Source organism: Papaver somniferum, chromosome 2 (genome assembly GCF_003573695.1).
Source record: "Papaver somniferum cultivar HN1 chromosome 2, ASM357369v1, whole genome shotgun sequence".
Classification (NCBI taxonomy): Eukaryota; Viridiplantae; Streptophyta; class Magnoliopsida; order Ranunculales; family Papaveraceae; genus Papaver; species Papaver somniferum.
This window is the reverse complement of record NC_039359.1, coordinates 144021585-144036187: the sequence shown is the minus strand read 5'-3', so window position 1 is coordinate 144036187 and position 14603 is coordinate 144021585. Positions and strand designations below refer to the sequence as shown.

Below are 14603 nucleotides of genomic sequence, written 5' to 3'. Positions count from 1 at the left end.
GAGAGAGAACCCGAATCCTTGAGTCAAGTCCAATCACCACAGCCAAGTCTGACAACCAAAAATCTTATTATATAACTCATGATGATGAATCGATGACTCTAAGGCCGCACCTCCATTAGCTCATGACCTAGCATAAAAACACGAGAAAAGAAGAAATTAGAGAAAACCCAGAGGAGAAGCAGAATAAAATATCTAAGAGAGACGACAATCAAAACAAAATTTCGGAAATCATGATTGAAAGTATGAAACTACTAGCAGACGAAGAACAACCGAAAACCTAAAAAATTAGGTCAGAAAAACAAAACCAAATCTCTAAAAAATATTAACTATAGAGTAAATTAAACATAGGATATTGAACAGAATCACAAGGAGAACATGGATTTGTATCAAAGAGTTTAGACTAGAAACAGATTCAAAAGCAAGATTGAAGAAATTTTTTGATTTTGACTAAGTCAGCTCCGCCTGACTTATCGCATGACTTTACGCCTCACCCAGAGAGAATCTTGATCTATTTGAATCAATTGATTTTGGAATCTGGGTTTTTACTAATGGTGACTGCTTCTGTTAATTCTCCACTATGTACATGGCTTGTTGGTGCTTGCATGTCTGTATACTTTGATTAAGATTACAATTGTTGGAAACAGCAGCCATCTTTATTTCAATCTTCAAAGAGATGGGCAGCATCTGAAAGGAGGAATCTTTTGGTATCTACTTCAGATTTTTGATTTCAAAGTGTTTCATCATTTTGTGGGTCTTTTAGTATCAAGATTACACTTCTAAAGGATTGACTACATTCTTTGGTGAATCATTGTTTGGTTCTTCAAATACTAGTAGTAATCAGATTACTCGAAAGCAAACAAGGACTGCTGCCCATTCAGGTAATAATACTAACTCGCGTTCTTGATTTTCTTTTATGGGTGGTGGTGGTGTTCCAGTTTCCCACTGTGAGTCCTATTTGATTTGGTCCATTACATACTATTAAGTGACATGTTCATATGGTGCTTCAGGCTTACTTGTTGGCTTATTTTATTCATATTATAGAGAATTGCTGGAGAAATCGAGTCTTTTTCGACGGGTGGATGGGTTGCACCAAAACTCTCTAAAAAGGGAGACAACTTCATGCTCTACATGCTTACTGCTGGGAAGAAAGCTCTGGGCCTCTGGATGATGGCGGGATCTCGGAAGAGGTCATGAATGAACTAGACAAAACTAGGTGTGGTATATTGGTTGGCTCTGGGATGGGTGGTACAAGGTTTGTTTCTTGCTTCTTTTGATTTAAATGTGGGTTTTGACCTTGAGGACATGATTTGGGAAAACTATTGTCGAATTAATGGTCCAATGGCTTCCATTAACTGTGCCTTGTTTACTTCAACACGCCTACCACTTGCTTACTTTTCTACCGTGATATAGTTGGATTGGATGAGTTTTACGCAAATACATATAGTGAGCCATGAGAAGCTTGATGCTACCTAAGAATCTAGGTGTAGCTATAAAAATTCGATACAGGAATTTGCTGGTATACTACCATATTGCATGAGCATTATATAGCTGCAAACGAGAAGGATATAAGGAAGTTGTACTTATTGGAAGCATAACATTCCACCTTCAAATTTGGTATACGTAGTGTTTGTTTGTTAATGTGGAACAAGGTAAAACAAAGCAATACTAGATTGCTATAAGCAAGAAGAGAAGAGAATTCAAGCAAGAAGAGAAAGATAAGTTTTGTGTTTAATAATTTGAATGAGTAATAGATAGATCTTACAAGACTTAATCTAGCCTTTATATAGGCTTGAAGAATAACTAAACTAGGAAACAGAAAACTAAAAGGAAATCTAAAAGAATCCTAAAAATAAGAAAGAAGGAAATCTAAAAAATCCTAAAAATAAGAAAGACTGAAACTAGGAAACCATGGAAGCCAAACCTCTAAGCGGAATCTTCTGGAATTGTAGTATGCCCTGCATCAGTCCCCCCTTCTAGAGTAAAGCTCGTCCTCGAGTTGTCCAAACAAACCAGAAGTTCATTGTCACCATGAAACGTAAAAATCTCTTGAACATTAAATGTGTTGGAGATATTCCAATCATTTGGTAGATCAATAACATAAGCATTATCATTGATCTTCTTTAAAACCTTGAAAGGACCATATTTCTTCATCTTGGTTTTGTTATAAGTACCCACTGGAAATCTCTTTTCTTAGATGTATCATCACGAGCTCCCCTTCCTTGAAGGTTTTAAACCTCTTGTGTTTATCAGCATCCTCTTTATATTTAGAATTGGACTTCTCCAGTTTAGATTTTACTTCATTATGTAATTCAGTTGCTTTGTCTACAAAAGAGTCGGCTGCAGTGTTTGTACTCTGTGTGGTGGGTAAGGCTACCAAATCAAGAGTATGATTAGGTACTTTAGAGTACACAATCTCAAATGGAGTTTTCCCAGTAGAACGATTCACAGAAGTGTTGAAAGCGAATTCCATATGTGGCAATAACACATCCCACTGCTTACTATTATCCAGGCACTTAGCTCTAATCAAATTCCCAAGTGATCTATTAACAACCTCAGTCTGTCCATCAGTTTGCGGATGTGAAGTTGTGCTGAATTGTAGAACTGTGCCTAAGCGCATCCATAAACTTTTCCAGAAATAACTCAAAAATTTGGTATCTCTGTCAGAAGTGATAGACTTTGGAACCCCATGCAATCTTACTACTTCTTTAAAGAACAAAGAAGCAACATTAGAAGCGTCAGTTGATTTCTTACAAGCCACGAAGTGAGCCATTTTAGAGTAACGATCAACTACGACCATAACAGAATCATTACCTCTAGCAGTACGAGGTAAACCAAGTATAAAATCCATACTTATATCAACCCAAGGTGCATCAGGAACTGGTAAAGGAGTATACAACCCGGTATTTTGAATTGTACCCTTTGCTCTCTGACAGACCATGCATTTTTGTACGAACTTTTGTACATCACGTTTCAAAGATGGCCAGAAATATCTTTCTTCAATCAGGGCAATGGTTTTATCTCTCCCAAAATGACCACCAAGACCACTGCCATGTAATTCTCGCATAAGATGTAAACGTAAAGACCCTTGAGGAATACATAATCGATTCCCTTTAAAAAGAAAACCTTCTTGTATAAGAAAATCATCAACCCCATGAGTTTGAGAACTGCATTGATCCCATAGTTTGCCAAAATCTTCATCTTCTGGATAAATTCTTTGATATAGTCAAATGCATAACTCTCATTACGAATTGTAGTTAATAGATGACTTCTTCTACTTAAGGCATCAACAACTTATTCAATTTGCCACTTTTATGTCTCACGGAGAAAGTGTATTTGTTGAGTGTGGAAAGCCATCGATCATGCATTCTGTTAACTTTAGCAGAAGTATTCAAAAACTTCAAAGCATGGTTGTCAGTGTTGACAACAAATTCCTATGTATAAGATAAGTATGCCACTGCTTAAGAGATTGAACAAGAGCCAATAACTCTAATTCATATGTAGACCATTTCTTTTGTGCATCTGAATTCTTCTCACTGTAATATGCAATTGGATGACCCTCCTGTGATAATACTGCACCAATACCAACAACAGATGCATCACAATCTATTTCAAAAGGCTTGTTGAAATTCGGAAGTGCAAGAATTGGTGCCGTACAAAGCTTTTCTTTAAGAAGAATAAAGCTTTTATCCATTGCTTCCGTCCACTCAAACTTCTCCTTCTTGAGACAGTCAGTCAAAGGTGAAAGAGCTAAAGTTCTTCACAAATCTTCGATAGAAAGAAGCCAAACCATGAAAACTACGAACATCACGAATAGAAGTAGGAACTGGCCAATCTTCAATTGCTTGAACTTTAGAAGGATCGACATGAATACCATCAGTAGAAATCACATATCCCAAAAATGTTACTGAAGAAGCCATGAAGGTACACTTCTTCAAATTAACATATAAAGAGTTGTCAGCAAGAACTTGAAACACTTGTGAAAGATGTTGGAGGTGTTCTGGCTCACTGCGACTAAAAATTAGTATGTCATCAAAATAGACAATAACAAATTTACTGAGAAAGGGTTGGAGAACCTGATTCATAAGTCGCATAAAAGTACTAGGTGCATTAGATAACCCAAATGGCACCAGCCATTCATATAAACCTTCACGTGTCTTGAATGCTGTTTTCCACTCATCTCCCTCGAATGCGTATTTGGTGGTAACCACTGCGTAAATCCAACTTAGTAAAAATAATAGCCCGACAGTAAATCAATCATATCATCAATACGCGGGATCGGAAATCTATAAGGAATGGTGATGCGATTTAATGCTCTGCAATCGATACACATCCTCCATCCATTGTCTTTTTTACTAACCAAGAAGGCAGGACTGGCACAAGGACTGTTGCTAGGTGTATCAAACCCTTTGTAAGCAAATCATTTACCTGTCCCTGTAATATCTCATGCTCAGCAGGACTCAAGCGATAGTGTGCTTGGTTTGGTAAAGAGGCTCCAGGAATAAAATCGATGCAGTGTTGAATATTCCGTAAAGGAGGTAATGCAGTTGGTAGTTCATCTGGAATAAAACATTATATTGAAATAATAAGGGCTTCACCTTTGCAGGCAACTCAATCATAGGCTTAGAATCTTCATGGGAATGTAAAGAATGTTGTGGGTGCAAAGAACGAATAACAGTGGCTACGACAGCATCAGTCTGCGCACAAGAGTTTGAAGTGGAATTGGATGGACTAAGAACCTTGGTTTTCCCATTATGAACAAAAGTGTAAGTATTCTCGAATCCATTGTGAACCGCGTGAAGATCGTATTGCCAAGGTCTGCCAAGAAGAAGATGGGTTGCCGTCATATTAATGACATCACATAGAACTGTGTCTTCATAACCCTCAAAAGAGAATGACACATAACACTGAAGAGTAATCTTCTGTGTGCTAGAGGCATTAACCCATCCTACAGTGTAAGGTTCTGGATGAGAAGTTACTGGTAGTTCAAGCTTCTTAACTACGTGATCAGCAATATAATTATCCACACTGCCACTATCAATTATCATCTTGCAGATTTTACCCCCAATATAACATCTTGATTTAAAACTGTGTCTCTGAGACTTGCATTGTTGAGTAAGAAATAATGGACGAATCATCCCAACAAACTCGTCGTCATCACCAGGTGAGTCTTCATCTTCGAACTCATTAAGCGCACCAGTGACTTCATTAATGAACTGAGGTTCACCAATCAAAGCATTGAATTTCCGACAATCACTAGAAGTGTGCCCCGATTGCTGACATTTATTGCACTTATCTCCACGAAATTTTGTATAAGCATTATTAGCTCGCTGTTGCGGTGGAAATTGTTGTTGCCTGTTATGAAACCGATTCCCTGTAGTAGGAGGAGTTGGTTGCAGAGAGTGAGACTGCTGACCCGGCTGAAGATCAACTGGATTGGCTAAGATAGGTGTAGCCAGAGGTGGAGTATAAGGCACAATATGGCTAGGTTGTCGATGTGAATGGCTAACATCATCATAAGGAGGCCTGGGAATATTCAAAACAGTATCTGGAGAAAAGTTTTGAGATGAATTGGTACCCCTGTAAGTATTTTGATAACGCCCTTGTCTGGATGGATAAATCCTAGAAGAACGAATAAGACGATTTTCTATCTTAATAGCTTGCTGCACAGCTTCGACCATAGTAAAAACTGAATGAGTCATACCATTTTGTATTAATCTATTCAGTCCCTCAATGAATCTTGCAACTAACTGTTCTTCAGATTCTTTGAGTTGATTTCGTGCGACCAAATTATAAAAATATGACACATATTCTTCAACAGTTCGTGCCCCCTGCTGAATGTTTGGTAATTTGATGAAAGGTTGCTGCATAAAGTCTCTAGGTAAGAACTTATCCCTGATCAAAGTTTTCATACGTTTCCAAGTACGTATTTTCGGTTTGTTAGCGTTTCTACGATCATCACAGAGCTTATCCCACCAAGCTGCAGCTCCTCCTTTGAGTTTGTATGTCACAAGTTTAACCTTAAAATCTTCAGGGACTTCCATGAATTCGAAAAAAGCTTCTACTTCAAAGAATCAATCAGTTAGTTCTTCAATACGAAAATTTCCAGAGAAGTTGGGAATATCAGCTTTTATTTTATATTCTGGTAAAGAACTGTAAGGGTTGTGACCAGTTTTTTAAACGTCGTTCTTCAATCCAATTCTTCTCTAGATCGTTCTCACGTTCATCTTCATCATCACTGTCAAGTGCAGGAGAAACTATCTTCTTCTTTGAATGACCTATGAAACCTTCATACGGTTTCTTAATGTTTAAAGTACGCAATACATCTTCAGGTACTTCATCATTCTGTAAAAACTGAAGTATATCTTCTTTAGTTTTTGTCTTCTAAGTCTACAAGCTCAGGCATATCCAAATCTATATTTATGTGTTTTGCAACCTTGAAAAGCTGATTGCTGCTAGAGTAACTGGTTGAGCAGTCATTTTTTTTTTTTTTTTTTTTTGTGTACTTAAAAGGAAAGAAAAGATGTTGCGGAAGCGAAGTAAAGGATCAAGTGATAGGATGAAAAACCTAAAACTAAGCGGGTGATACCAACTAATGTGGAACAAGGTAAAAGAAAGCAATACTAGATTGCTATAAGCAAGAAGAGAAGAGAATTCAAGCAAGAAGAGAAAGATAAGTTTTGTGTTTAATAATTTGATTGAGTAATAGATAGATCTTACAAGACTTAATCTAGCCTTTATATAGGCTTGAAGAATAACTAAACTAGGAAACAGAAAACTAAAAGGAAATCTAAAAGAATCCTAAAAATAAGAAAGACTGAAACTAGGAAACCATGGAAGTCAAACCTTTAAGCCGAATCTTCTGGAATTGTAGTATGCCCTGCATCATTTGTCAATTAAGTTCTTCGTTACAGAATATTATTGATGCATGATAAATTTTGCTTTGAGCAGGTTTTCAATGATTCAATTGAAGCCTTAAGGATATCATATAAAAAAATGAATCCTTTCTGTGTTCCATTTGCTTCTACAAATATGGGTCCTGCCGTGCTCGCAATAAATCTGGTAAGCTAAAAGCCTAGAACTAGTTAAGGAGCATCCAGAATGTGTTATTTGATTTTGAAACACCTTTTTCTACACTTATCAGCAGGGATGGATAGGCCCCAACTATTCAATCTCTACGTCCTGTGCCACCAGCAACTTCTGTAATCTGAATGCAGTGAACCACATTATTAGAGGAGAAGCTGTAAGTTGTTCAGTTTACTTAGAGCATGCTATTGTATATCAAACATTAGAACAATTGTGTAACCTTTATAGCTGAAATTGTTTTAAATTTTTGAGAGGTTGCAGGACGTGGTGCTCCGTGGTGTCTCTGACTCAGTAATATACCTTTAGGCATCCTTTTCTTCTTCCCTTGAGCTTCCTCCTTTATATACCTGAACTATAGCATTTTTTAATTATGTTTTTCTAGGAGGTTTTGCGGCATGTAGAGCACTTTCAAAAGGAACGAGGATCCAACCAAAGCTTCACGCCCTTGGGATATTGCAATCACCTATTATCTTCTCTCTTATTCAAATCTATATTAACAGCTTTTTGTAAAGAAAAATAAAATTGGCAGATTAGTTAGTCATATTTCATCTCAAGTTAGTGTCCCAGCAGTCGACTATATAGCATTGACGCATCGTAGATTCGTAGTATTGGACATTTTTATTTCCGGTACTGTCACTACCTAACTCAGACATTATTCACCCAATATCTATCATATTAAATCAACGCATGGGTTACTCTAGCGGCTAAGCTTTACAATTTTGTGTGACAAATTGCTAATGTTAGGCTTAACTTGCAACTAACAGAATCGTGATGGATTTGTTATGGGAGAAGAAGCTGGAGTTCTGCTGTTTGAAGAACTAGACCATGCAAAGGTAATTTGTTGATTTGAAAGGGTCATTGTTGAAGAACTTATTTTTATAGCCTCTGATTTCTTTTGGCTGTGCAATACAGAAAAGAGGAGCAACTATCTAGGCTGAGTTTCTTGGCGGAAGCTTTACTTCTGATGACCGAGCCTCATCCAGATTGTATGGAAGTTATAACTCAGATTTGTCATAGCTAGCAATTATTACATTGCCTTGAGAAACATTTCAGTACCTCATGTCTAGGCCAAACGTAGATGCATGCTCGCCTAGATTGATGCATTTCACTGATGATTCTGGTTTCCCTCTTCGTACAATCAGGAAAAGGTACTATTCTTTGTATAGAGAAGGCCTTAGCTCAATCTGGGGTTTCCCCCGAAGATGTCAACTTTGTGAAAGCTCATGCAATATCAACACAGGCTGGCGACTTGAAGGAGTAACAATCTATCATCCGTTGTCTTGGCCAAAATCCTGATGTAACTTTGTTGCATTAAAACTACGTCTTCATTTTCTTTTCCTTTTGGTTTTCTCTTTTTAAGGAGCATATGCCAGTGCTTGATGACATATTGGCTTTTGCAGTTAAGAGTGAACTCCACCAAGTGCATGATCAGTCACCTATTAGGAGCAGCTGGTGCTGTGGAAGCTTTTGCACTGGTGCAGGTAAATCCATTTATCCACTTCTTTCCTTAGCTATAAGCTAGTCTAAGATGTCTTTAAACAGTCGGTACGAAGATGTATAGTTCATAGCTAATGGACAGAATCTACATGAAAGTTTTTGCTAAGTTCAGGTTTTCTCTTTTGCTAGAATCTGTATGCGCTCTTCTTTTAAGTTCCTTTTGCAGTTTTACTTACTGTTGAACTGAATTCAATTTTACATTTAGGAAATACGGACGGATTGGCTGACTTGGGTCCATCCAAATGTCAATCTTGAGAACCCCGAGGAACATGTGTAAGCTCTCTACTTTAGTTGTTTACAGTTTCAAATACTTTCTATTCCTCTACAGTTAGATGCTTGAGGGTGCAAATGTTTTAGTAGTGACGGATGATAAATTGAGATGCCTTGCTGAATGTAAGAACTGTGTTTGTATTCAAATGAATGTTAATTTTACAATAGTACAGGACTGAGTCTTATATAGACGCACAGACTCAACTACAAAACAAATATTACAGGAGGTGACTGATATATTACATGCGGTGAATGACAGACTGTAATTAATGTAACAGCTATAACAAAAACTAAATCATGTGGCTATGATTAACAGTAAGAAAGTAGTCCGTACAGAGTACGGCAGTCTAACATCCCCTCAAACAGATGCACGTACAGCAGGCATCAGTTTGCCCTTCAATAAGTTAAACTGTGACTTTGACAATCCTTTGGTAAATAAATTTGCGATCTGACTGAGAGTATGAATACAGGAAACCTGAAGAAAACCAGAACTAACCAGATCACGAATCATATGGTAGTCTACTTCAATATGCTTTGTGCGGGCATGGAAAATTGGGTTTGCAGTGAGACTGCCTGCACCAAGATTGTCGCAGTATAAACGACAAGGGAGAGATAAGTAGACGGATAGTTCTTCAAATAAGTAAGAAAGCCATAATAATTCAGCAAATGCATTTGCAAGACCTCTGTACTCAGCTTCTGTGGAAGAGCGAGAGATTGTGTGTTGTTTCTTTGAAGACCAAGACACTAAGTTGCCACCCACAAACACACAATAACCTGATGCAGATTTGCGTGTATCAGGACATCCAGCCCAGTCACTGTCAGAATAAGCAGTGAGAGTGGAACAATCACCATCTTGTAAAGTAATGCCTTGACCTAAAGAACCTTTGATATATCCGAGAATTCTTTTGGCCAGCTGTAGATGAATATCAGTAGGCCTGTGCATGAATTGGCTCACATAGTTAACTGCAAAACTAATGTCAGGCCTGGTGAGAGTTAAATATTGAAGACCACCCACTAAGCTTCTGTAAGAAGCAACATCTGACAATAGAGTTCCATCAAAAGCAGACACCCTTGGACCTGGACCAACTGACGTTTTACAAGGTTTACACCCAAGCATATCATGTTTTCGAAGTAAATCCAAGGAATACTTATTTTGAGTAAGAAGCATTTTGTTAGCTGAAGAGTCAAAAACAGCTTCAATACCCAAAAATTAGTGCAGAGGACCAAGATCTTTCATTGCAAACTCTGACTTCAAGCAAGTAATAAAGGAAGTAAGTAGAGAATCTGAAGTACCAACAAGAATAATATCATCAGCATAGACTAGGAGAATCATCCTCTTAGAATTCTTGTGATAAATGAACATGGAACTATCACAACTAGAGTTCTTGAAACCACTTTTAATAAGATACCCACTGAATCTGTCATACCAGGCCCTAGGAGCCTGTTTAAGTCCATACAAGGATTTCTTAAGTTCACATACATGAGTAGGATGATCTGGATCAACAAAACCAGGAGGTTGCTCCATATAAACTTTTTCTTTTAAATGCCCATGTAAAAAAGCATTGCTTACATCCAATTGTCTCATGCTCCACTTATTTGAGATTGCTAAGCTCAAAACACATCGAATGGTAGTTGCTTTAACTACATGGATAAAAGTCTCATCAAAGTCAATACCATCCACTTGATGATATCCCTTAGCAACTAATCTAGCTTTGTGTTTATCTATGGTACCATCAGCATGTAATTTTGTCTTATAAACCCATTTACAGCCAAGTACATTCATAGAGGGATGATATGGAACATGAATAAAAGTGTCATTCTCATGGAGAGCAGTATATTCATTATTCATGGCATTAACCCAAACTGGTAACTTACTTGCTTCTTTAAAAGTTTTGAGTTCAGAAGGTGATTGAAGTAAAGTAGCAAGTGCAACAGAGACAGGATGTTTCAGTGTACTATTTGCTACAAAATCCTTAGAAAGAGGTTTAGGAACATGAATACCTGACTTAGATCTTGTATGCATTCCTGAAGGAGCCGGAACAGGAGCAATGATGTTAGATAATTCAGGTGAAGCAGTATCAACAATACCAGTTGACTCAGCTGTGGTAGGATCAACAGTACCAGTTGACTCAGTTGTGGTAGGATCAACAATGGTAGTTGACTCATCTGATATGGAAGCAACAGTAGTAGTTGACTCAGCAAATGGAAACTTAGTTTCATCAAAAACAACATGAGTAGTCACATATATCCTATGAGTGCGCAAGTCCATACATCTGTACCCCTTATGATGAATATTGTATCCCAGAAACACAGAGGTAGCTGATTTTGGGCTGAGCTTATCTTTCCTATAAGCTTCCAAGTTTGGATAACATAAACACCCATACACTCTGAGAAGAGAATAATCTGGTCTACACTTGTATAGCATTTCATAAGGAGATTTAAAGTCAAGGAGCTTACTGGGAAGTATGTTGATAAGAAACACGGCTGTTAAAAAAGAATCAAACCAAAAATTCTTTCGAAGAGAAGCATGAAAAGATAAAGTATTCCCCATCTCTGTGACATGTCTATGTTTCCTCTCTGCTGAACCATTTTGTTGATGAAGATAAGGACATGGAATTCTTAAGGAAATACCACTAGAATCAAGAAAGTCTCTAAATGGTCCTTTAACAAGCTCAAGAGCACCATCACACTGAAAGTGTTTTATCTTAACAGTAAACAGATTCTTAATAAGAGACTTGAACAACTTAAAGCAATAAACACTGTCTGATTTATTCTTCATTGGATAAATCCATGAAAATTTTGTACAATCATCAACAAACAGAATATAATACTTGTATCCCAGATGAGATTGTACAGGAGCAGGGCCCCAAATATCACAGTGAACCAACATAAAAGGTAGACTAGAATTATTACCAGTGGCATGAAAAGGTAAACATTTATTCTTAGCTAACTGACAAGATCCACAAATAGAAGTATATTTTGTAGATAGTTTGATAGCAGTACTGGTCTCAAGCTTATGGAGAATCTTCTGAGCAGGATGACCTAGTCTTGAATGCCACAAAGTTGAAGAAGTTGCTAAAGTAATAAAGGAAGTACTATGAGGAGAAACAGTTGGTTGTTGAGTAGTAGTATTTGAAGTAGATTTTCCAGATATTATGGGATATAGTCCATGCTGCATCCTCCCTCTAGCAAGAATAAGGTGGCTCCTCAATGACTTTATTTCATATCCCCAAGGATATAACAAGAAAACACAGTTATTTTCCTTAGTAAATTGAGCAGCAGACATTCAATTGTATTGCAAATTAGGAACATAAAGTACTTTCTGTAGATTAAACTGCTTAGATGGAGTAGATAAAGTTGAAGAACCTACTAAAGATATAGGAAGTAACTTACCATCTCCAACCATAACTTGTTCAGTGCCAGAATGAGCAGAAGTATTTTGTAAAACTGAAGCATCATTTGTCATGTGGCTAGAAGCTCCTGAATCAGGTATCCAAACTGGTCCTGAGTGAGTATGACTCCAATAGCCTCCACTCTCATAAGCAGTATCATTAGGAAATTGGCCATTATAATCAAAATCATTAGAAAACCAAGGAGAAAAAGTATCACTCCCTGCATTAAGATCAAGTCCAAAAAAAGCCTTCTGAGGATGAGCTAAACTGTTTCTTGAAGGAGCATATCAAAATCTACACCGATTACCTTGATGACCTTGTTTATGACATATCTGACAAGGAATGGATCCATAATCGATAACTTGCTTTTTTAAGCAGGATTAAACTCAGTTTTTCGAAAACCAGGAGGACAAGTTGGTGTAGAAGATGGAGACGATGATGATGAAGGTGATACATGTGATGGAAATGAAGATGTAGGTTTTCGAAAATTAGAAGTATAAGGAGAAGGTTGTTTCTTTACAAAGAAACCAGAGTTTGTTGGATCTGAAATTAGTGTAGAGAAGGAATATGAATCTTGTTCTTTCAAGAATTGCTCATGACTAAGAAGACGAGATCGAAGTTCAGAGAAAGATAACAGAGGCTCTCTGTTTTGAACAATAACAACAAAGTGATTAAACTCTCGACCTAGACCATTAAGAGTATACATTACCAGATCAGAGTCTTACACTGGTTCACCAATTTCTGCTAAAGAATCTGAAATTGTCTTGATTTGATGAAGGAAATCATAAATTGTTGACGAGTCGTTCTTGATTGAGTGAAGTTGAGATCTCAACAAAGACTTACGAGCAAGAAATTGATCACTGAAAAGTTTCGCCAAATGCATCCATTTTTCTCTGGCTGTGTTTTTACCAAGAAATTCAGAAGAGAATGATCTAGCTACTGCAGCGTTAATGCAATATCCAACAAATTTATCAACTTGTAACCACTCAAGATAGTTTGGATTTGGTATGAGTGTTGTTGATCATCACCATAGGAGATTCAGATGGAACAGTTTCATCAACAAAACCATAAAGGTTTGTATAGATAAGAATGGGAGAAATCTAATCTTTCCATACAAGATAATTTGAGCCATCTAATTTATCAGAAACAAAATTATTTATGTTTTGAAAAGGAATTGTAAATCTTGGCTGAAAAAAAAACTGATTGTAGAAGGAAGACTGTAATGGAGGTTGTTGTGGTTGTATTTGAGGTTGTTTTGTTTGAAATTGAGGGAAGTAAAAACGACGAAGATTTTGAGAAGGTAATGTATGTTGTGGAATCTGTATTGGTGTGTGATGAATATGTTGTTGTTGTGGTGTAGTTAAAGGCGGTCGTGGTGATGATTGTTGAGTTGCAGATGGTGGTGGTGGTGGTGGTTGAGATGAAGAAGAAGAAGGTAAAGAAGTTGGTTGTTGAGGTTGTGGTGATGATAATGGTGGAAACAGATGTGAATTGTTGATGTTTAGTGTGTTGTTGTTGACAACGGAAGATGATGCGGTGTTTCGTTGAGTGGTTCTCACCATTTTTTGGGTTAATTTGTAGGTTTAATGGTGATTTGAAGGTTGTTACATGTAAGGATCAGAGAGAAGTTGAAGTTTCTTTTTTGGTATCTGATACCATGTAAGAACTGTGTTTGTATTCAAATGAATGTTAATTTTACAATAGTACAGGACTGAGTCTTATATAGACGCACAGACTCAACTACAAAACAAATATTACAGGAGGTGACTGATATATTACAGGCGGTGAATGACAGACTGTAATTAATGTAACAGCTGTAACAAAAACTAAATCATGTGGCTACGATTAACAGTAAGAAAGTAGTCCGTACGCGGTACGGATGCTTGACTCAGGCTAACACTGAAATTGTAGTTTAATAAGATAGATGCAAACGTTCTCGGAGAAGAATTGTAATGTTGAACATTCTCGGCTTTTAACTACTGTACCTTCTTCTGATAGTTAGTTTCCTCTGACGTGAATTGCATTGAATCAGGATAAAGATGCTGGTTGGCCTGAAGAAAGAGAGACTTGACATAAAGGTGGCATATCTAATTCATTTGGCATTGGAGGCCACAATTCATCAATTTTACTGTCCCCTTACTAGTTGTAACTGGATGTAGCGACTTTAACCATGGACTGAAAAAGAGGAGGAAGTTAGCATTCAGTTTTCTTGTGTTAGTTTGGGATATCAAGATTTGAGGACGGGAACAAGTGAAGGTGCTGCTGAAGTTGAAGACTGTCATTAGTTACAACATTCCTGCTATACAAAAGATAAGTAGACAAAGCAGCAACAACAGTTTATTTTTTTCTTTGGACAGTAAA

General features: G+C 37.2%; 1 pseudogene; it reads left to right on the top strand.

Moving 5' to 3' along the window:
• The first annotated feature begins 548 nt into the window (after nucleotides 1–548).
• LOC113352127 lies at nucleotides 549–14385 on the top strand (annotated as a pseudogene).
• The last annotated feature ends 218 nt before the right edge of the window (nucleotides 14386–14603 follow it).